Source organism: Paroedura picta, chromosome 6 (assembly GCF_049243985.1).
Source record: "Paroedura picta isolate Pp20150507F chromosome 6, Ppicta_v3.0, whole genome shotgun sequence".
In the NCBI taxonomy this organism is placed as follows: domain Eukaryota; kingdom Metazoa; phylum Chordata; class Lepidosauria; order Squamata; family Gekkonidae; genus Paroedura; species Paroedura picta.
The window spans coordinates 23,784,414-23,807,564 of record NC_135374.1 but is presented as its reverse complement, the minus strand read 5'-3'; the positions used below and the strand labels follow the sequence as shown (position 1 = coordinate 23,807,564).

Here is a 23,151-nt window from a genome sequence, read left to right as displayed (position 1 = left end):
TTAAGCAGCTCAGGTTTGCCACATGGGGCTCACTCCTCCTGATTATGTTGTGAAGGTAGCTTAGCCAGAGGACGAGTGAGGGGCACAGGGTCTTCTGCTAACTGCCATGAGCAGCAGAAAAGCTGAGGCAGATGTGGGTCGGTGGGTGGTGGGTGGGGCAAAGCCCCAAGGAGGAGGGGAACGTAGAGAAGAAGATAAAGTGAACGATGGGTTTTATCAGACAGCAGGAGCGTCTGACCAGACAACTAGGCAGAAGAGAGGACAGGGAGGGAAAGGAGAAAGAGCATGAATGTCCTTGGTTGTCAAGAAGGAACCTTGTTAAAGGAATCTTAACACATGTTTAAGAAGAAGAAGAGCTGGTTCTTCTATGCCGCTTTTCTCTACCCGAAGGAGCCTCCAACCGGCTTCCAATCCCCTTCCCTTCCTTCTCCCCACAACAGACACCCTGTGGGGTGGGTGAGGCTGAGAGAGCGCTGATATCACTGCTTGGTCAGAACAGTTTTATCAGTGCCGTGGCGAGCCCAAGGTCACCCAGCTGGCTGCATGTGGGGGAGTGGGGAATCAAACCCACCTTGCGAGATTAGAAGTCTGCTATCCTAAACACTTCATCCAGATAAAAGTCTGGGTAAAAAGAAATTATGTGGCCTCAGGATTAAATGACATTCAGGCGGCCCAGCCACGACCCTCAAGGGGGCATTTTAAATGCATTTAATTCTGTTTTCCCATTCAACATGCCCAGGATCTAGTTGTGCAGTGATTAGTGCATTTTTATTGTGAGACCCTGCTGACTCCATGATGTTAAATTCTGAGCAGAATTGAGCAGGAGTGGGGAATCAAACCCAGCTCACCAGATTAGGAGTCGGTGCTCCTAACCACTACCCCAAAAGGCATTCTTTTGATTAGTCGCTTCAGATCACACCAAACTTTCTTCCATAGTAAATTATTAGATTCTGAACATTTAAAGTGGTCCTCAAAGGCAACCTTATTGCAGTCCTTGCATTCACCTGGAAAGGTTGGAAGATGGTAATATTTTCCCTTTTTTGCAAATGAGCGGAGGCTGCAAAAAGAGAGACGAGACTTTATCCAGCATTTTACCCACTATGCTACCCAGGCTCTCTGTATGTTCCCATAAGGAGCATGGGGCTCTATAGTATTATCTACAAGGTGAACCCTCCAAGTGTTTTGAGAGATTAGGTGGGCCAGTTGGGCTTCTTGGTGTAGTGGTTAGGAGTGGCAGCTTCTACTCTGGTGAGCCAGGTTTGATTCCCTGCTCCCCCACATGCAGCCAGCTGGGTAACCTTGAGCTTACCACAGCACTGAGAACGCTGTTCTGACTGAGCAGTGATATCAGGGCTCTCTCAGCTTCACCCACCCCACAGGGTGTCTGTTGTGGGGAGAGGAAAGGGAAGGCGAATGTAAGCGGCTTTGAGACTCCTTTGGGTAGAGAAAAGCGGCCTAGAAGAACCAACTCTTCCTCTTCTGATTGCCCAATTTGAGATCTGATTGGTTGTGCAGATTAAGAGAACATTTCTTCTTTTCTTTTTTGGAAAATTTTTAGTTTTATTTGGAATGAAATCAAGTTAGCAAAGAAACAAAACAATAACTAAAATAAGAATACAGAAAGAATTAAATCTAACATTTAACCTATACAAAAAAGTGTAATGTCCTCTTCTCTCCTCTACTGCTTCATATAGTGCTTCCTTTCTTAATATAGTAATGTTAGCATAGCAGAGTTATTTCATTGATATGCAGATGCTGTTTTAGCTTAGAAAGGAAAGGTTTATTTACTTAAGGACATTCTGGATAAAAAAGAGGGGAGATAGAGATAGAGCTCCTTCTGCTAGTTTGCTCAAGAGAGTAATGGTTGGAGAAGTTCTGGGAAGAAAGAGGAAATTGCCCTGAGAGTAGCAATCTTGGGACAGACAAAAGGCACACTTAAAAGAAAGGTCCTGAACTCTCTGATCTATCTAACAGCCTTCTTGCTGCCCCCATCAAGGTCTTCTTCTTCCTGGTTAACTTTGTACACCAGACACTGCATACTCCAACAAGTTCTTCATACTCTTCCACAGATCTTCCATTGGTCATATGTGAGTCTAGCCATTTTTGACATTTTGGCTACTTTGTCCAGCCACTGAGCTATGGTTGGCACCTCCGTCAATTTCCAGTTCTTTGCCCACACCAACCTCGCTGCTGTACAGACATGGAAAAAAAAGTTTCTTGCTGTATGCAGCAAAGCTTCTGGATGCATACTTAATAACATACAAGCCAGTTTTAGGGGGAAATGGGCCTTAAACATTTCCTATAATATCATGTGTATTTTGGCCCCAAAACCTTTCACTTTCTCACAGTTCCACCACATGTGGAAAAAGGAACCAACACTGTTATTACATTTCCAACATTTGTTATTATACCCATTAGACATTTTTGCTATTACTTTAGGGGTGATATACCATCTATAAAAAATCTTATACCAGTTTTCTCTTAGTATTTGACTATTTGTTTGCTTGGGTACTTTGCTTAGCCCATACTCATTCCCAATCTTCCATTGTGACAGTAACACCGAAATTTTGCATCCCTTTAATCATACAACTTTTGACCTGTTCCACTTCAGTTTCGAATCTCAAAAGGTGTTTATAAATTTGACCTTGCAAATGCAGTTTGTTGAGAAGAATGTTCTCGGAATCAGAGAGGGGGACAGTCATGTCTGCCCGTTTATCAACATCTGTTTTATACCTGGGTACTAATTGGTTATATTCCATCTAGCGTATTTCCGCTCCTTTTTCTAATACTTGAAGGCTCTTAAGCTCACCTGTTAAAAGATCTTTGTACTTTAAGCAAGTTATTCCTTCTTGTTGAGATCTTGAAAGGTATGCCTCTATAGGTGATTTCAGAAAGCAGTTAGCTAAACAAAGTCTTTTTTCATACCAAAAAGAACATTTCCATGACAGCTCCCTCTGCAGTGCTGCTTTTATTCTCTTCTTGACTTCCCAGGCTGTCTTTTCCTCTCCCCCCCACCTGCACTTAGGCTGCCCTAGTTTGGTTCATTGGCTCCATCTCCCATGTGGCCATTTGGGGGATGTGCCCCCTGCCCTGTGCCAGAGCTCCACAGGTGCCCATAGGCTCCAGGAGGATGGGGGAGCCATTCAAAGCATTCCCAGTGTGCTCATGCACTCTACTGCTGCACCAAGGAAAATGGCAGGGCTATATAGATGAAGGGGCAGGGAGCTTAGATAGCGGCTGGCTGACTAAACATCACAAGGCAAAGGAAGAGGAGGAGACTGTCTTCCTTTAGAATCAGGGCCTGCCAGACTCGGCTTGTTAAGATGCCCAAGAAGAGGACAGTCTGCTGGTGATCTGCCCTCTTCTAGAGTATCCTGCAAACCAAAGAGCAGAGTCTGGCAGGGGGAGACTCAAGCAGGACAGAGATGCAAGCTGGAAGTCAGCAGACAGAGAGACTGGAATAGGCTACAACACAACAGGCTGGTCCCAGAAAATTCACTGGGGTGCTACTGAAGTGATGCCACATTCTGAATTGTTTAATGTGTCGTGTTGATTCTGTATGCTTTGTTCAGGCAATAGCTCTGGTTCCGAATTCCTGCAATTCCTAGTCCCTATCACATTGCTTTTTAGATGTATCATCCTGTGAATTGCTTTGATTTGCATTGTGCAAACTGCCATGAATCTCAGCAAGAGGGCAGACCATAAGTAGCTTTTAAGAGATCTGACCCTGAATCTAAACACATGGAGCCATGATAATCAGGGTGTGAGCCTAGCATTCATTCCAATGGCCTCCCATTGGTTTCTCCCCTGAGCGAACTGCCCGCTGGCAGCACATCAGACATAGCAAAGCAAATAAAACATTCAGCATGCTATTTCCATCTTTTAAAATGCCATGTTATTCAGGAAATCTTCTCTCAAGAAGCTGCCAGATGGGTTATCGTTGGCTAGTCACAGTTCTCTTAGAGCTGTTCTTGCAGAGAGCAGTTTTCTCAGAGCTCTCTCAATCCCACCTACCTCACGTGGTGTCTGTTGTAGGGAGAGGAAGGGAAGGGTGTTTATAAGCCATTTTGGGGAAAGCGGTGTATAAAAAACCCAGTTATTTTCTCTTATTCAATGTCAGTATGACCTACTCAGAGGGACAGTTTCTCCCCAGGGACTCAAGTAGGTATCTTTTACATCCCTTCCTGATCTCCTTTCAACTAGAGAAGCCAGGGATTGAACCTGGGACCTTCTGCATCCCAAACAGATGGCCTACCATGGCCCCTCCCATCTCTCTTTCTTAGCAAATGGCTTTCCAGACGGCACTGCTCCTGATGATGGAACTTTTCTTTAGCCTCCATTGCTTCCCATAGACACGTCCTCCGGGCAGCTACACAACCTGCTTCTAGTAATACACGGCACATGAAGTTGTCTTCCATGGACTTGGTGCCTCGGTCCATCAAGTCAGCATTGTCTGCTCAGACTGGCAGCAGCTCTCTGGGGTCTCAGGAAAGTCTTTCCCATCACCCACTGCTTGGCCCTTTTAAACTGGAGAAGCTGGGAATTGAACCAGGGTTCTTCTGCATGCCAAGCCGGTGCTCGCCCACAGAGCCATGCCCTGTTCAGAAGACATCCCTCCATATACCATTACTAATGTTTAGCTTTTTGCATTGTCTGATTATAAGGTGGTGGTGGTGGTGGTGGTGGTGGTGGTGGTGGTGGTGGTGGTGGTGGTGATGATGTATTAAATTTCTATACCACCCTCCCTATATGGCTCAGGGCAGTGTACATGATAGGTTAAAATTAACAGTAACTTAAAAACCAAAACAATGACATTAACAGTAAAGGTAAAGGTATCCCCTGTGCAAGCACCGAGTCATGTCTGACCCTTGGGGTGACGCCCTCTAGCGTTTTCATGGCAGACTCAATACGGGGTGGTTTGCCAGTGCCTTCCCCAGTCATGACCGTTTACCCCCCAGCAAGCCGGGTCCTCATTTTACCGACCTCGGAAGGATGGAAGGCTGAGTCAACCTTGAGCTGGCTGCTGGGATAGAACTCCCAGCCTCATGGACAGAGCTTCAGACAGCATTTGTGCCCCTTACCACTCTGCGCCACAAGAGACTCTCTTTACATTAACAGTATAAAATGTAATAAGAACCTAAGTAGTAGTTCAGCAGCATTAAGCCAAATACTCACTGCCCGTAAGTCTCCAGACTAGGTGTCTCTCAGTTGGCGGTGTTTTGTAGGGGAGGGCCACAGATGTTAAGAAGTCACTGGCCTCAACCCAAAGGCCTGGTGGAAGAGAGTAATCAGGTGATTTGGAGGGACCCTTGGAAGAAATGGAAGTCATTAGGGATCCTGCTAGGGATCCAGCTCGCTATGTCATTGTGCCAGCTCCGACAGGGCCCAGCTCTCCTCCAGGAGCTCCTTCCACCAAGTAAAGTTTACATCTCCGTGTTACAACTGTATCTAGGACAAAAGAGATTTATTTGGAGATGCCCAATAAAGAGTGCCGTATTTGTGCAGGCCCAAATGTATCCAAATCTGTCTGTCTGCTTGGCCAGGTGATTTTTCTCAGGTCGGGTGGGGGCGGCGCCTGAGCATCAGAGCTGAGGCAGGAAGAGACCCACAGAGATGGAGAGACGGAGCGAGTGGTTTGCCGGATCTGTTGCTCCTTGGGATCCCCGTCCCTTTTGTGCTCTGGAAGCTGTGAATAAGCTCATTGTACAGTGAACTAAGAGCATTGATTAGCCCGGAGCTAGATGGGTAGGCTGGAAAGGACTGACCCCATGGAGATAAATAACCTGCTCTTTCCCAGCTGGGTCTGGTTGACTTGGTGACAAGGCAAGGAGGGGGCGGAAAGCTGCCCAAAGGACAAAGATCATTTCCCTTACCTGGTCTCGCTTGCTTGTGCTCTCTCCCTCAGGCACACGAGTCCTGTTGACTTTGCCCTCTCCCTCTCACTGCACCTTCCTCTCAAAATTAACCCCCCCCCTGTCTCCTTGCCTCACTGGCTCCTGAGCTCTTCTGACACCAAGGAGGGGCACTGAGGAAACCAAGGGAGCCAAACCTGGAGCAGCTAGACGGAAGGACACCAAGTAGGGAATGGGGGAAGAATGAGAAAGGAAGGTAAAAAGAATGAACTTTCGCCTTTCTTTCCGGTGCCTCATTTTCCAATCAATCTGCCTTATCTTCCATTCCATAGTGAGCTAGATCCCCAACAGGATCTCTAATGACTCCCATTTCTTCCAAGGGTCACTTCAAATCACCTGATTACTCAACACCCAGTGACTTGCAAATCCATACCTTGGGGAAGTATTCTGTTTAGCGAGGGTCCGAGAGAATACAACCGTTCTGAATGTGGTACTTGATCTGAGTAGCGTGTTCTCACATGCAAGTAGTTCCTTGATACTACAGAACCGGTGTGGTTTAAAGCAGGGGTAGTCAACCTGTGGTCCTCCAGATGTCCATGGACTACAATTCCCATGAGCCCCTGCCAGCAAATGCTGGCAGGGGCTTATGGGAATTGTAGTCCATGGACATCTGGAGGACCACAGGTTGACTACCCCTGCTTTAGAGGTAAAAGTACTGTACTGAAGATACATGGGTCCAGATCCCAAATCAGCTCCAAAGCTCATGGGATCATCTTGGCCAATCACTCTGGCTGAACGTAAACGGGTAGCATGGAAACAGAGGAAAATATTTCTGCTTGTTCTGAGTTCCTTGAGGGAAAGAGCTGGGACAAATGGTGATAAACAGATAGAAAAAGAGATTGTGAACATAAAGGGGTTAGCCCTTTATCAGTCTCTGAGTTGTAATCTGTTGCAAAATGCCGCCTAAAACTAGGGGAAGTTTGAAGCAAAAATCATAACTTTTAAACTTTTCAGTCTAAATTTTGATGCCAAAAACTAAGTTGCCTGAAGTTTGGGGTTCAAAATGTGACAGCTGCGATTGGTTGAAAGAACAAGTAATGTAACATGCACAGCAATCTGTTTTTGACTGTACACTGTCAAATACAGACCACTGTTGCATAACACTTCTCTGAGACTACAAAATCTTCAGATGTTGGCGGTGAATAGAAAAAGTCCCTGAGCAAGCTGAGACTGGTTTGATTTGCAGATGAAAGAAACCCCACCCACTTGTCACTGTCACCCTGCTCCCTTTTTCCTGCTTTCTAGGCTGTCCCAGGTTTATGGTGAAAACTTCCTTCTCAGGACATAGCCCCACAATGTAGATGTTTAAAGCCTACATTCTTCATCCATGTTCAAAATGATATACACACAAGTAGGGGAACCCACAAGGATGTGTGTGTGTGTGTGTGTGTGTGAAGTGTCATCAAGCCACTTCTAATTCATGAGGACTCTCTATGAATTAAAAACCTCCAAAGATCCTCTCCTTAACAGCCTTGCTCAGGGGTCTTGTGAATTGAGGGCCGTGGCTTCCTTGATTGAGTCCATCCATCTCCTGTTGAGTCTTCCACTTTTCTTGGCATTATTGTCTATTCCAGGGACTCTTGTATTCTCATAATGTGAACCAAGTACCATAGGCTCAGTTTAGTCATTTTAGCTTCTAGGAAGCTTCCAAGCTTGATTTGATCTAGGACCCCCTTATTTGTCCTTTGGGCAGTCTGCCATATCTGTCAAATGTTCTTTCAATGCCACATTTCAAATGAACCAACTTTCTTCCTGCCAGCTTTCTTCTTCGGCCAACTTTCACATCCATGCATAGTAATGGGGAATACTGTGGCATGAATTAACTTGATCTTGCTTGCTGATGAGACATCCTTACAGAGACACCCAATTTCCCCCATTTCACCCTCCTCATGCTATTTCCCCTCCTCTTGGTCTCTCCCAGGTGCTCTCCCCTTCCCCTGCTTCTTTGTGTCCCCTCCCCCCAATCCACCAATCCACCTGCTGCCCAATTTGGTATGAATTGATAACGTAGCCAAAAGAATCTTCACCATTAGTATTTGCACAGGAACATGTTTGTACGAACTCCTTGAAGCACCCCCCCCCCCTCCTGGAAGCAGAGAAGCCTCCAGTTCATCTTACACATCGGTCATGATCCCCAGGGAGGGGCTGTGGCTGAGTGGGAGAGCCTCTGCTTTGCAGAGCTGTTGTCTGGAGAGCCCCTGCCAGTCTGAGTAGACAATACGGACCTGGATGGGCCAAGGACCTGATGTGGTATAAGGGAGCTTCGTGCCTTTCCATTTAGGCTGTTCCCTATATTCTCAGGCTTATCTGTACCATGGAAATGATAATGCAATATTACCTTACAGGACTGCTGATAACTACTGCAAGCAACTGATGTGCACTATAGTTAATTGATTATCCATTTGGTAGGTTTTGAACACATATACACTGCAGAATATACACACACTGCACAGTACACACATACACTGGGCAGTGCACATATATACTGCACATTACACATCAACAATGCACATATACACTGTGCTATATAAATTACAGTAGTAATGGAATGGTAGTAATTCCCTTTGGGCTTAGAGCTCACTGTATCATAGCTTATCTTTATATTTGGACCCATAAATCTTCTAGGGCAGGGGTAGTCAACCTGTGGTCCTCCAGATGTTCATGGACTACAATTCCCATAAGCCCCTGCCAGCAAATGCTGGTAGGGGCTCATGGGAATTGTAGGCCATGGACATCTGGAGGACCACAGGTTGACTACCCCTGTTCTAGGGAGCCAGCATAGTGTAGTAGTTAAGAGTGGCGGCCTCTAAACTGGAGAGCCAGATTAGATGCCCTACTCCTCCACATGCAGCCAGCTGTGTGATCTTGGGCTAGTCGCAGTCTTGTTAGAGCTGTTCTGACAGAGAAGATCTTTCAGAGCTCTCTCAGCTTCACCTACCTCACAGAGTGTCTGTGGTGGGGAGAGGAAAGGAAGGGGATTGCAATGAAAATGAAAAGCAGGGTATAATGCCAACTCTTTTTTCTTCTTCTTCTTGTTGCACATAATTGCTTATTAAAGCCCTTCGCCATTCATCAGTATCTAGTTCTGTCAGTCTCTTGCTTGCCTTCTTCTGTACTTTCCCTAGCTCTGCAATGCCATTTTTTAAAAATATGGTAACTGGAATTGCACGCAGCACTCCAAACAGATTTATCCGGAGACATTAGAATTGTGGCTATTGTGTTTTCAGCCCTTTTTCTATTAATTTTCTGAGCCTGAAGAGAAAAAGTGGGCAATAAATGCTACCGCCACCAATAAATAATTCCCAATCCAGAGTTTAGCTTTTTCACTGCTGTGGTGCCCTGGTTGACATTTTCATTGAACTGTCTACTACAACCCCAAGGCGTCTTTCCATCTCAGTCCCAAAAAGTCCAGACGCTACCACCTATGATTGAATTTTGAGATTTTTTGTCCCAATTTACATCACCTTACACTTATCAACACTGGACTTCCTTTTCCACATTGTTGCCCACTCACCAAATTGTGGGAGTCCCCTGTGAGCTCTTCCTAGTCAGCCTTAGTGTCCATCCTCCTGAATAATGTTTTGCCCTCTGCAAATCTGGCCACTGCACTGCTCACCCCCAGTTCTAGATCATTTCCCAACAAGTAGCCCCAGCCCAGACACTGATCCTTGTGGGACCCCAGTGCTCATTTCTCAACTGACTCTCCATTTACTTTCACTTTCCTTTTCACTACCTTTTGTTTTTTATCCATCAAAGGATCTGTCTTCTTATCCCATGACTCATAAGCTTACTCAGGAGTCTTTGGTGAAGTTCCTTGCCAAAAGTTAGCTGGAAGTTCAGGTATATGGATGGGCCACTGATATTTACACGATTGTTCGGTGGATAGCCATTACAGTTAATAGCCATCACGAACTGGATCAGACCAATAGTTCATTTAGTCTGACTTCCTACCACAAGTTGTGGCCAACCAGTTCCAACAACAAGCTATAGAAGCCAAGACCTTCCCCTGATGTTTCCTCCTGAATCTAGAATTCAGGAGTTTCGTGCCCCTGAATTTGGGGGTTCCTCTCAGTCACCATGGCTAGTCACCACAAACACACTCATGAATCTATCTAGCCCCCTTTTCAAGTGGTTTATTCTGGTGGCCATCACTACATCCTCTGGCAGCAGATTCCACATTTTAATCACTCTCTGTGTAGAGCTATTTCCTTCTGACTGTCCAAATTCTACTGCCCATCAGCTTCATTGGATGCCCACAAGGTCTAGTATTTTGGGAGACGGAGAAAAGCTCTCTTTGTTAACTCTTGCCACTCCTGAATGGAGTCACCTGTAGATTTGCCCACAACTCACCTCTAGTTCCATATAATTGATGAACAAATGAAATTAGGGCATCCCCAATACTGATTGTTGTGTGAGAACTGTCCATTACAACTTTGGTTAATTTTATGATTCTAGCTGCCAGAATAATTATTGCTAACAATTGGGAAAATGCTGAAAATGTGGTGCTATATAAGTGGTGGAATAAACTAAAGCAACTTATGCTACTAGAAAAATAACTTACAATATAAGAATAATTCAAGGGAATTCCTGTCAAAGGAATGAATTTAATTTAGTTTGGAAACATGTAATAGAATACAAAAAATCTTTAAATAGCAATGTTTGGGAGTTAATTATGTAAATATGTTAGTCTGTGTATTTAGCTAATCATATTGTGTTTGTTTTGCGGTTGTTGGTTGGTTTTTCGTTTTTCTTTTTTCTACACAGTGTTCTTGATGTTACTGTTATTTTTTTCTTTCTATGTCTATTAAAATAACTTTAAAAAGAGAACTGTCCATTGAGCCTGGCTCTTTGCTTCCTATCATTTAACCAGTTTTTAATCTACGTGAGAACCCACCCTCTTATCCCATGACTGCTAAGTTTGCTCAGGAGTCCTTGCTCAGGAGTAATGTCTACCAAGTCACCATTGTCTACTTGTGTGTTCACTTTCTCAAAGAACTCCAGAAGGTTGGGGAGGCAGGACTTCCCTTTGCAGCAGCCAGTGGCCATCACTGCACCTTGAAGCAGCAAACAGATCTCAGGGTCATACACAAAGCTTCCTTCTTTTGCAGGGGTGGGTGGCCAAACCATGACTCGCTAGATTCCCATGGACTACAATGACCATAGTCCTGTTGAATAACAGCAGTTCATGGTCGTCGCCTGGAGAGGCACAGTTTGACCACCCCTGTTCTACTGAGTCTTGGTCTTTCAAAGCCAGGCCTGGCCCCTCTGGCTGGCAGCAGCTCTCCCCAGTCCGAATCTTTCCCATCCTCCACTACCTGAGCATTGTACCTGGAATCCTCAGGGACTGAACCCAGAACCTTCTTCATGCAAAGCAGATGCTCCGCCCCTGAGCCACAGTCCCTTCCACTTATGACTATGCACTATATATTAGACATCTATGATCAGGCATTCTGTCAAGAAGTTACTTTTTCATCTTTTCCAGATCTTTTCCAAATGGGCTTCATCATGTGGTGTCACGACAGAAGGGGAATGTTTTCCTTGTAGGTAGAACCTTGACACAGATGGGGCTGGGAAACAATGCAGCTTGTCTTACTTGTCATAGGTGAGAAGAGCTTTGAAGGTTCCCAGGCCTCCCGCCCAGCAATGTCACTCAGCCAAAGAAAGGATGGGAAGTGGTCTGGTTTGGTCCCCTCAGTTATGGCGCAGGAAGTAGGCTGAAGTGGAGCATCTCTGGGGCTGGCCAGTGCCTAGCTGAAGCCTGCTGATTTCACCTCCCCTCCCAATATTACCCCGAGGCCACTGAGCGTTTGATTTAATAGTGTGCCATTAAGCAATTGCTCTCCCAAGCCATTTAACAGCACCCCTTATGGATAAATAAACAGAAAGGGCAGTAAAACAATTATATAGTGAGGACAGTGGAAATGCACCAAATTAGGAAGCTTCAGTAACCCGAGATCTTCCCCCTCCGCACAAACAGGGGAATAATGTCCTAGCTAGAAGGAGAACGTTTTTTACAAGAGAATTAAAAAAATTACCCTGTATGGTAATTGCAAATCAGAGATCTGATTCTTTTGGGCATATCTGATGCTGGAAAATCCTTGGTATAACTGGCCCAGACTACAGAAATGACCCAGCCAAAACATATGTTCCCTTCACCCCATGGGACAAATAGTGAAGTGGATGGAGTAACAGCAGCAGCAGGGATCTCCAACTGGTCCAGTCGAGGAGCTCACCTGGAATCCTGTGCTGTGGGTATTGCAGCCCTGTGGCTTATGAACGGCACTGGCTACCACCTCGTTTCTTGTCCAAATTTAGACTGGCATTCTTATCCTCTGTCAGTCCATCTGAAGGAGTGGCACAAGGCTGATGGGGATCTGAGGTTAGCAGATGGCTTCTTGCTAAAAGAATTCTCACTCACATGGGGTGAAGTTAGCCAGGCCGTGCCTTAATATTGCCTGAACACTCTTCATTGAGGGTGTGAGAGTCGGTAGATTTCATCCACAGGCATGCTAACTGGGTTCCCACTTCTTCTCATGCCTGCAGTGTTCGCCTCATGTTCCATGACCGCCCCAGCACACCTCTGTAGAAGCTCCAACACCACACAATAGTCTTTGCTCTGAAAGCTGAAGACGTATCCCTGCAAGACATTGCGAACCCTGTGCCCCTCCATCTCCAGTAAGCAATGAAGCAGGGAGGCCCTCAGCAACACCCTTTTATTTGAATTGTGTAATAGAGTTTTGAGTCTGAGGACCTCTTTTTAACACCAAAACATTTCACAGTCCCTCACAGTAGCGATCCCCAACCTGTGGGCCATGGACCACATGTGGTCTGTCGACTAATTGGAGGTGGGCCATGAAGGACGCCTTCTACCCACCCCCCAGCCCTTTACTTCACCCCCCCCCCGGCCCTTTACAACACACTTCGGGTGTCATTGTCTCCCATCACTCCCAGATGGGACTATCTCGTTGCAGAGAAACAAGCTCAGGGTTCCCATTGATTTGTCATTGTCATGAGTTAAAAATTCCATGAAAATAAAATGTTCCTTATGTTCATTGTTGTGGCGTGTCTGTATCTTATTTTGAAAGGATGTTTAAACATTACCATCGCGACCAGAGAGCGTTAGGGCAGTGGTTGAGAGTAGAGGAGTAAACTCCCCCCCACACACACCGGGCCTCAGTATAATTGTCAAGCGTTGAGTGGTCCCCGGTGATAAAAAGGTTGGGGACCACTGCCTCACAGGATCCCAGTTATAACAGTAGTATCCATCGCTTGAGAAAATACATGATAACATAATAAAAATACATACTAACAAAAATGCTGACATTTGCAGATCCGTCCCCCCCCCCAGATGTCCCAAGTTTGGGAACCACTGGTTTTAATGGATGGATAGAGAAAGGATTTAAACAATGGTGAAAGTTGTCAATGAGCAGTTTCCTGGGGGGGGGGGAATGTCCCTGGAAGTTGATGGTTTTTGTTGCAGATTCTGTGGGCCTGGAAGAATCTGCTTCCGTCCAAGTGAACGTTGTTCCATGAAATTCCTGTTGCAGCTCTTCGACAACGTAAAGACAGCCCATTCACTTTCTGTTGGTTCCAACAGGACATGTTTTCCCCAAACAGCCGTGTCCAGTCCCTCTGGTATTTACACAGAAGGAGTTAACAGGTGACTGGGGATGTGAAGTTCTTATAAACCCCGCTTAGTCCACAAAGCCCCGTGTACTTGTCACTTTGGTTGTTGTCGCTGAGATGTCGTTCATGCAGAGCTGATGGCGACACATTTGCTGCGACAGTGACTAACACCCGAAGCAAACAGAGAGAGGGAGAGAGCGCAATAAAAAAGCAAAGTAAATTGATTCTTCTCCAGGGTGTACCATTAGCTGGTGTCCTAATGTGAAACACTCTCTCTAAAGAGCATTTCTAAGTAGAACAAACAGTTTCCTTTAAAGGTACATGAATTTTATATGATTTACAGCTAATTCTCTTTAATTCTGCCCATGTGAGCAGGCGATAAGGGAATGTCAAGCTAGTTAACAGCAATGACAGCCCAGGAGGAGGGGAGGAAAGCTCTTGTGTATGATTTTCAGCCGCTGTATCCAAGCATTGGGTAAAGCCAGGAGGCATGGTGTTATGGTGCAGTAGGAGTAACTGATAACTGTGGGATGGTGATTGAAGTGGCATGAATGCTCCATTTCTTTCTTCAAAACATGGGCTTTCATAGCACTTGTAGTTAGTTTTTCATGATGCAATCCAGGCAAATAGTAGTAGGTTGGTTGATAAAAACACAACATGTTGACTGCGGATTAAAATGTTGATGTTGCCTCAAGTAACCAAGCCATATATGAATGGACCACCATAGCTGGAACAGACAGAAGAGAGAGGCCTCAGCCTTGAGTGAGGTTGAGCTGGATTATTTATGTATTGATCTAGATATATTTCCCCAGGCCCTACCCTCCAACTCATCTGGCATTTGCTGAGCCAGGGAGGGCAACCTTACATTTGACCCTCCATGTAGCAGATGGGGCTGAGAGTGACAAGGGTTGTCCACACCCTGAAGGGGAAAGAGTCCTTTCAGTAGAGGATTAATGCATAGAAACAGGTAGGTGAAGCGTTATAACATGGAGATCAGTAATACCACCTGCTAAGGAGCACCCCATGAAGCTACTGTTAGAAGGGCAGGAGGGGTTTTATCCAGGCTGGCCTAAGGTTCCATGGGAGAGTGAGAATTTGAACCCAGGCATCCCAGAGGCTAGCACAGTGCTCTAACCGCCAGACTAGCAAGGCAGTAGCTCAAGCATCTGTACAGCGATGACCTATTTAGACTGGAGAGCTAGGCCAGACTTTGAAAGCAGAAAAGGCCAATTTATTTATTTATTTATTTATTTATTTATTTATTTATTTATTTATTTGGACTTTTATACTGCCCATTCTTTACAGCTCTGGGCGGTGACCACCATTGATCCTTTTTATCACCTGACCAAATTGATGAGTCAGCGGGGTTCTGCGCAGCTAAGGGTCTTAAATGGTGGTTTTGGGTGGAGGGAGAATGGACTAGGATCTTCCATTTGTAGTAGGGCTAATACTTGAACTCCTCGACCTACAGAAGGCAGGGTGGTTTCTTCCTCTGCTTTCTCAAGATCCAATTCTAAATTTAAGAATAGTCAACTTCTGGGTCAAGCTTACTGGCCAGGATTGACCCTGCTTAGCTTCTGTGAAGCTTAGCTCTTCATACTCCTGCATAAAAAGATGGTTCGTTGCATCTAAAGAAGAGTGCCTTCATTCATAAAAGTTTATGCTGGAATAAAGTTGGGTTAAGTTTAAAGATGCCATAAGATTTCTGGTTTTGGTTTTGGTCTTCCTGCAGCAGACTAACAGAGCTATCCCCTGAAGCTATATGTAGAAGAATGACTGAGCTATCTGTTTGCAGGATAAAATGACAATGGGATAAAAATGCAATAAATTAGAAAAGTTAGAGCCCTGTGAGATAATCTAAGCATTTAAATATCCACTGACATGTTAACCAGTTAGACAGGCTTGTATTAAACTGCTTGGTGGGGGTGGGGGAGAATAAAACTGCAACAAGACAGAAAAGAACTTAGAAAGTATTCAGTCATGTCCCTATCTTGATAGCAAATATGACCATGGATTTACCTGTTTCCCTTTTTCCTTCAAACTTTATGTGGGAAAGGAAGGTCGATCAGGGAGGGAGGCAGAGAAAAATGGGAAAACGGAGCTTTTGCAGAATTGATTTTTCCCAAGTCCCCACAGTGGGATATCTGGAAGAAATGTCACCTTTCACAAAGCTAGTTAATAATCAATAACCATGTGAAAACAAAGCTGTCTTACCTATGGAGAAGCAGAGATAAAGGCAGGAGTATAGCACAGTTGTATTGCCTACGAGACACACAAAGACTTCTTTGGTCTATTCCCACTTCTAGTAAATCCAGAGTAGTGTATTAGCTGACAAACAGAATTAGGATTCAGACTGGATTTGAATTGTGCCACTTTCTGTGTGTGTGTTTACACACATACAGGCACACAGCAAGCGAGTCTAGGGAAATGCAAATGGTTAACCCAGGTTTAGCATTTGGCAAAAGGGTGTTACTGTTGGCACCTGTTAAATAAGACATACTAGGGAACATGAGAGAGGACCTACACTGAGAACCTATGCATATTTACTCAGAAGTAAGTCCTATTGTGTTTAGTGGTGCTTATTTTCATGAAGGCATGTTTATGATTGTCACCTTAGACCATTTTCTTCGCAGTTAGGCGGGGGCACATGAGCCATTTGTCCAGTTTGGTTTGCTATCATGCCTTGGAGGCGCTGCACACTCCTACTTCCCATTCCCTGGAGGCAGTACTGCTTTAGCAGATCTTCCCAAGGAAAAGGGCAAGAATGAGGCAACTGAGAGGCAGGTTTGCCAACAGCCTGGAGAAAGCTGCCCCTTTCAGAGAGGTTTAACGGACTGTTACTGACCAGGGGACGAAATTTACCTCCATGCCATGAAAAGCTTAAACTCTCAATTTCCACTGATGAAACCTCTAATTAAGGGATAGGACATTCCCCCCTCCCACACACATGCCCAGCTCTCCACAGTCCTAGGAGATGCAGGAGCAGGCTCCCAAGAGTTAAATGAAAAGCAGCCACAGATGGCTGCAAATTTGATCCAAGCAGGAGTTCCCCTTTTCTTGCCTAGTTTAATGCTAATTTGGGGGAGGAAATATTTTTTGTTGTTGAAAACACCAAGGGAAGCCTGGTTCTGAGAAAGCTGCTGGAGCTGGCGGAAGAGGGCGGGAGGCACTTTGATAGGCTGGCAGATTGGAGAGGAGGGAGTGGTCTGGCTGGGAACAAGGAAAGAGGGTAGCTGCTGGGTAGCTTCCTCACTCCCCAGGAGCATTTTGTTTCCAGTCTGAGGTTGGAAGTGAGTGGCAGGACCATGGCCGAGCAGAGCAGAGGCAGTGGAAGACAGAGGTCAACTGAGCCCATGGGAGGGATGTTTGTAGCCCAGGCATAATCCTATAAAGCATTCACAACACCCTATATATCCAGACAAATACTTTAAAGAGCCAGATTGCCAGATAAGCAAATAAAGGATGGGCACTTTGGATTGGATCTATCCACTTAGGCCCCTGAAGCTTGAAAATGATCACCATAACATCCCATTAAATGGTAAGCACACATGGTGCGCCAGCTATAAACTTTTTGTTACGGTAGTAGTAGATGACTGTCCCTGGCTGCCCCTGGTTCGGTGCATTAGGGAAGAGCTGGGACCACAAGCGAGTAATGACTTTTTTCCGGAGTCTTGAGACAGACCTTTGAAAAGGGCGAGCAAAAGGTGCTGCTGGCAAATCCAGAGGACAGTCATCTTTGGAACAGGGATCATAGAATCATGGAACCATAGATGGAAGGGACCTCCAGGGTCATCTAGCCCAGCCCACTGCACAATGCAGGGACTCACAACTACCTGCCCACCCACAGTGACCCCACGGTGACATTCTCAGTGAAAGCTTTCCCTCCTTGACAAAGAAAGCACCTTTCCATCTGCCAGAGGGAACTCCGTCACTAAGAGCAGAATAGCAGAATAGCAGCACAAGAGGCAGCAAAATTCCCCCTTGCTCCATGACTTCTGCTTCTGTACAGACGCCTCTCTTGTAGATACAAGCAGAAGAGTAGGGTAGAAGGGACTGTAGCCAGCCCAAGGAAGCTGCCTTTTGCCCGGGAGCCCAGGAAGCCTGCCTCTTGCCATTATCCAGACAGGCAAGCGAACAACAGGCCAAAGCCAAGGCAGAAGCTTTGCTCATGTTCCCTGCAAGAGACAAGGTTGATCTTCAGAAAGCAGAGCCAGACTGGGAGTGAGGCGTCTCCAAATGGACAAGGCGCCTCCAAGGGCAGATGCATCCCATTTTCACGTACTGAAAGACAGGCAGAGAAGAACACGGAAAGTCGACGCATACTGGTATGCTTGAAGTATTGCTGTTTGCATTGGTGAAGGCTTTCCCAGCTGGAGCCAATGGGTTGTTGTGGCTTTTCTAGGCTGTGTGGCTGTAGTTTTAGTCCCTGACATTTTGCCCGTAACTGTGGCCAGCATCTTCAGAGGTAGGACATGGCACTTTGGCATGGCAAGATTCCCCTCTGTTATTTGCTCTGTTTTTTGTTTTTTAGAATTTCTTCCCACTCTCACCTCCCCATAGCAGCTGTGGCTGAGAAGTTTCCTAGGTGTGTGCAGACCTAAGGGGGGGGGGTGTTGCATTAAGTGCAGATGGGCTAAGCCATTTTCATCAGATCTTGGAAGCTAAGCAGGGCTGGCCCCAGTTACAGTGTGGATGGGAGACCACTAAGAAAGCCCTGGTTGCTAGACAGAGGCAGGCAATAACAAACCCCTTCTGTTCATCATGCGTAATCATCCAGGCTGCCAATCTGAATCTTCATTTTTTTTAAATTATTCACAGAAACAGAAGGGGGGGGAACAAACCAAGACTGGACCAAGGGGTCCACATCTAGGGGTTCCTAAAGAGGGCACCCCCATCTGCTCCATTATATCCTATGGGACGGAATCTCCATAGGATATAATGGAGCAGATGGCAGCACCCTCTTTGGGAACCCCTAGACGTGGAAACCTTGGACCAGGGGTAGTCAAACTGTGGCCCTCCAGATGTCCATGGACTACAATTCCCATAAGCCCCTGCCAGCGAATGCAGGGGCTCATGGGAATTGTAATCCATGGACATCTGGAGGGCCGCAGTTTGACTACCCCTGCCTTGGACCAATTATTTTGAAATTTGGAGGGGAGTCAGGGAAGAGCCTCCCAGAGCTATCCAGAAGGTTTGGAGGCTGTACCCCACCCCTCACTCCCCAGGCCCCAGGAAAAGTGGGGATGCCCAAATTCCCATTACAGTCTATGGCACAACTGACTTTCATGGGCACCAAAGCCAAGGCAGCCATGTCCTCTGATAAATGAATAAATTAATATAGTTCCTGATTTTGTTTGGGAGGGGGGAGGAAACTTTCAAGGGGCATGCTTTGTTGAATGAAATATTCTTTTATTTCTGGCATCGCCTACACACATGTCAGCCTATTCATTGCTCCAGGAAGTTCACCATTTAAAAAAAAGTAATTCTCCTCCCCGGGAGCAAGGGAGAGGAGGGTGGGCGCGAGGGCAGGATGCTGCAGACGACTTTAGCATGTTTGAACCTCCATATCTTCCTTCTGCTGGTTGCCTGCTGGTTGCTCTTTTTTGGGTGGCGAATCCACTTTTTTGGATTCCCAGAGAAGCGCTTTAAAATGGAGGATGTAGCAAAGAGTTTGCTGCCCAGATGCGGGATGCGGGCGATGTCAAGTGGAAGGGCCAGAATATAGCGTCTTCATTAGGTAAGCATTATATTACATTTATGGTGTGTGAAAATGAGTCTGATTGGAGAGGGTGGTTAATATGCTATTCTATCTTCTGAGTTAGGCTCTAAAGTTCAACAAACTAAAAACAAATGTAGAAGAAAATAAATGACCATTTTGAGTTCCCAGGCACATACAGAAAAGCAGAGACCAGTTCAGAGAGGGAAGAGGATCAGATCTGTCTTTCTGCCCTCTCTAGTTGACTGCAAGGAAATGGAGATATTCTCTCAGAGCAGAAAAAGCTGGACAGAATCAGCATTTTGGATCCTCAGTAAATGAAGGCAGAAATGGCATAAAGACAGAGCGTAGTAGTCAATCAGTTGTAAGAGTATCAGATGAGGATCTGGAGGGCCCAATTTGAACCTCAACATCTGGCACAGAAGCTTGCTGGTTGACCTTGGACCAATCACTGTTTTCCCAGCATAGCCTACATTATTGGGCTTTTAGTCATGGCCCCCAGAATGTGACATTCCTTCCCTGGGAGATTTATTTGCCCCCCTCTCTTTCTGCCAGTGAGTGAAAATGTGTTTGCTTGGCTTTGTGTTCCCTCCCCATCTCTTATTAGGCCTTCTCCCTCCTTGTGTGTGCTTTAAAGTTTCAAATATTTTGTATATTTTTATTTTAAATGCTCTGGCATTTACAGGGATTGCCCAACCTATCTTCATAACCCTTGTGCCTGCTTGTCTACCTGTTTGATATTATTGAATGCTTCCTGTGTATAATTCTGCCTTACAATAAGCCAGATACTTTGCAATGCTTTTTAATGTTCAAATCGGTTTAATATCAGAGAGCCTGCATTGTGCTGTAGAAATGCTTTAAATAAGCAAACCCATAAGGCAGATTGAGTTTTGTGGCCGGATGAGCAGCACAAGGTTTCATCTGATGCCCCTGGCCTGAAAGGGGGGTGGGGGGTGAAGCGGAAGAGCCAGATAAACTACTTTTGGAAATGGAAAGTCAGCACTTACATGGCCAGGGAGCAGATGTTTCCAGCAAGTGTTTGTTTGTTCTTCAATGAGAAAAATCAGCTGGAAAAACTGGGCCCAAATACACATTGGCAGAATGTTTCTGCTGGAAACACCAGCAGCCGGCTGCCCACCTTGTCTGTCTAGATTTCTCCATCAGTTTCTTGAGAGGTTGGGGAGCCCCAGCTGACAAAAGGCTTGCCAACTGATGAGAGAGCAGAGCCTCAATATTCAAGAGGTGGCATGCTTGGGACACCCCCCCCCCTCCAGGTGCTTGCAGGGTACCTAATCCTGCCAGAGCAGACTTTACCATGAAACAGCATGAAGTTTTGAATAAGAATTCAAAACCCCTCTGATTGGGGCTGAATAGAATTCTTTAATATCTCTTCCCCCTCCTGAGAAGCTATCCCCTCTTCCCAAGAAACATGAGAGGCAATTTGGTGTAGTGGTTAGGAGTGTGGACTCCTAATCTGGCAAGATGGTTTGATTCTGCTCTCCCCCACATGCAGCCAGCTGGGTGACCTTGGGCTCCCCACAGCACTGATAAAGCTGTGATATCAGGGCTCTCTCAGCCTCACCCACCTCACAGGGTGTCTCTTGTGGGGAGAAGAATGGGAAGGTGACTGTAAGCCACTTTGAGACTCCTTCAGGTAGAGAAAATTGGCATATAAAAACCAGCTCTTCTTCTTCTAAGCAGAACCATAGCAATTTCAGAAGATAGGTAGTGAGAGTTGGCTAGAAAGATAATGAATGCAACATATTAGGGGGGACACATACTTTGTGTCCTCACTAGGGAGAAAGTCCGATGGAGAAAGAGAGACAGAGAGAAGAAACAAGCAATGGGAAATCCCGTGGGCAGGAACAAGCAGAAGGAGGCTTTTCCAGCCTCCCAAAGATGGAGACTTTAGGAAAAGGGTGCTAACCCTGGGTTCAGAAATTCCTGGAGGTCTGGAGTGGAGCCTGGGAAGGACAGAGTCTGCAGGGGGGAAAGAGCTCAGCAGAAATAGGATCCCACCCAGCCCACCTTCTGAAGCTGTTGTTTTCTTCAGGAAGCGAAGCAGGGTTGTCCTCCATCAGCACTGGGATGGGAGTCCACCAAGGAAGCCCAGGGTCACTGCTACCCAGAGGCAGGCAATGGCAAGATGCCTTAGAATGTCGCTCACCAGGAAAACGCAGCCACAGCCAGAAGAGTCAGACTGCTGTCCCCCCACTGCCCCCAAATTCCTCACCGCCTCCCTGGATCTTTCCACTGCCCCAGGGGAGGGGGGGACTGCCCACTCCTAGCCTAGATCATCGTTATTGTTATACTGTTATATTGATTTTGATATTGTTCTATGTAAATGTTCCAAAATGTTTTATGTAAACCGCCCAGAGCCGTAGGGAAGGGCGGTATAAAAATCTAAATAAATGAATTAAATAAATGAATTAAATAAATGAATTAAATAAATGAATTAAATAAATAAATAAATAAATAAATAAATAAATAAATAATCATGCTCTCTGCAGATTTCCATGTCCCTGGAAGAGTCTAACTCTGTCTAGGGTGGCAAGTTGGAACCAGCAGCATCTTTGAACAAGTATATTGGAGGGGGAGGCAAATCAACTTTGGAAGATTTTTTCAGCCTATGGTTGTTGATCACCTGTGAGTAAACCTGTTGATGTACTGTCTGTGTTTTGGTTTTGCCCTAAGAAACACTGAAACCTCTCGGTCCTAAAATGGCCTTGCTCAGGTACTGGAAAAATTGCTTGGACTCAGAATCAGCTATGATGAATGTTGTTGACTGCTGCTAAGAGCTTCTGATTCATTTGCATTCTTGTCTGGATGCCTTTGTACTTTCCAGAGTCCAAAAACAATCTAGAGCTCTAGCACCTGCGTTATCCCATAAGACACTTTGCCTGGGCAGCCAGTGATGTCAGGGTAACCTTGGGCCAGTCACAGTTCTCATAGTCCTGTTCTCCCAGAGCAATTTCTCTCAGAGCTCTCTCAGACTCACCTACTGCTCAGGGTGTCTGCTGTGGGAAGATGAAGGGAAGGCATTTATAAGCTGCTTTGAGACTTCTTTGGGCAGTGAAAAGTGGGGTATAAAAACCAGCTCCTCTTCTTCTTTATCTTACAGCCTTACCCAGGACCTGTCAAAAACAATACTGGAGGATCTTCTCCCATTTTTTTACCCTTATAATATCTTTCATGATGTAGCACCTAATTCCTCAGTTGTTTCATTTATTTAGGTTTAAAGCATTCAGGTTGTGTTCTTGCATAGGGACATTCCAATCCACGCCCCCCACCAACAGCCCTGGAGGAAAGGTTAGGTTCACAGAACGACTGGTCAACAGCCACCCAGTGACCCAAGCAGGGATTCGAACCCAGGACTCTCCATTTCAATGCTAACCATCTAGCTTCTGCAGTACCGATTTGGGCAGGGGTAGTCAAACTGCGGCCCCCCAGATGTCCATGGACTACAATTCCCATGAGCCCCTCCTATCAACTGCTGGCAGGGGCTCATGGGAATTATAGTCCATGGACATCTGGAGGGCTGCAGTTTGACTACCCCTGGATTTGAGTGTCAGAAGCTATCTGTTGGCTTAGGCAGGCTTGTCTGGAGGCAAGGAAGTGATGACAGTTTTGAACAATGTTAACAAAGATCTCAGATCCGTCTTCCACACGGCTTTCTCTCAGTCTGTCAGGGATCCTTTTACATAATCAGACCCTTGGTTTAATTGTGGCCAGCATGGTCTACTCAGTCCGGCAGTAACTCTCCAGCATCTCAGGGCTCCAGACTCTTCCATCTCACCCAGCGCCTGATCCTTTAACTGAAGGTGCAGGGGATTGAACCTGGGACCTTCAGCAGGCCAAGCAAGAGCTCTGCTACTGAGCCATGACCCTTCCCCCTGG

General features: G+C 45.9%; 1 long non-coding RNA gene across 1 annotated transcript; it reads right to left on the bottom strand.

The window, feature by feature from the left end:
• Nucleotides 1-1,587: 1,587 nt before the first annotated feature.
• Nucleotides 1,588-6,091, bottom strand: LOC143839584 (uncharacterized). The gene is made up of 3 exons (XR_013231769.1): nt 5,874-6,091; nt 5,176-5,271; nt 1,588-2,190 (listed from the first exon to the last, which is right to left on the bottom strand). It is a non-coding gene; the product is annotated as an uncharacterized LOC143839584 (long non-coding RNA).
• Between the last annotated feature and the right edge of the window lie 17,060 nt (nt 6,092-23,151).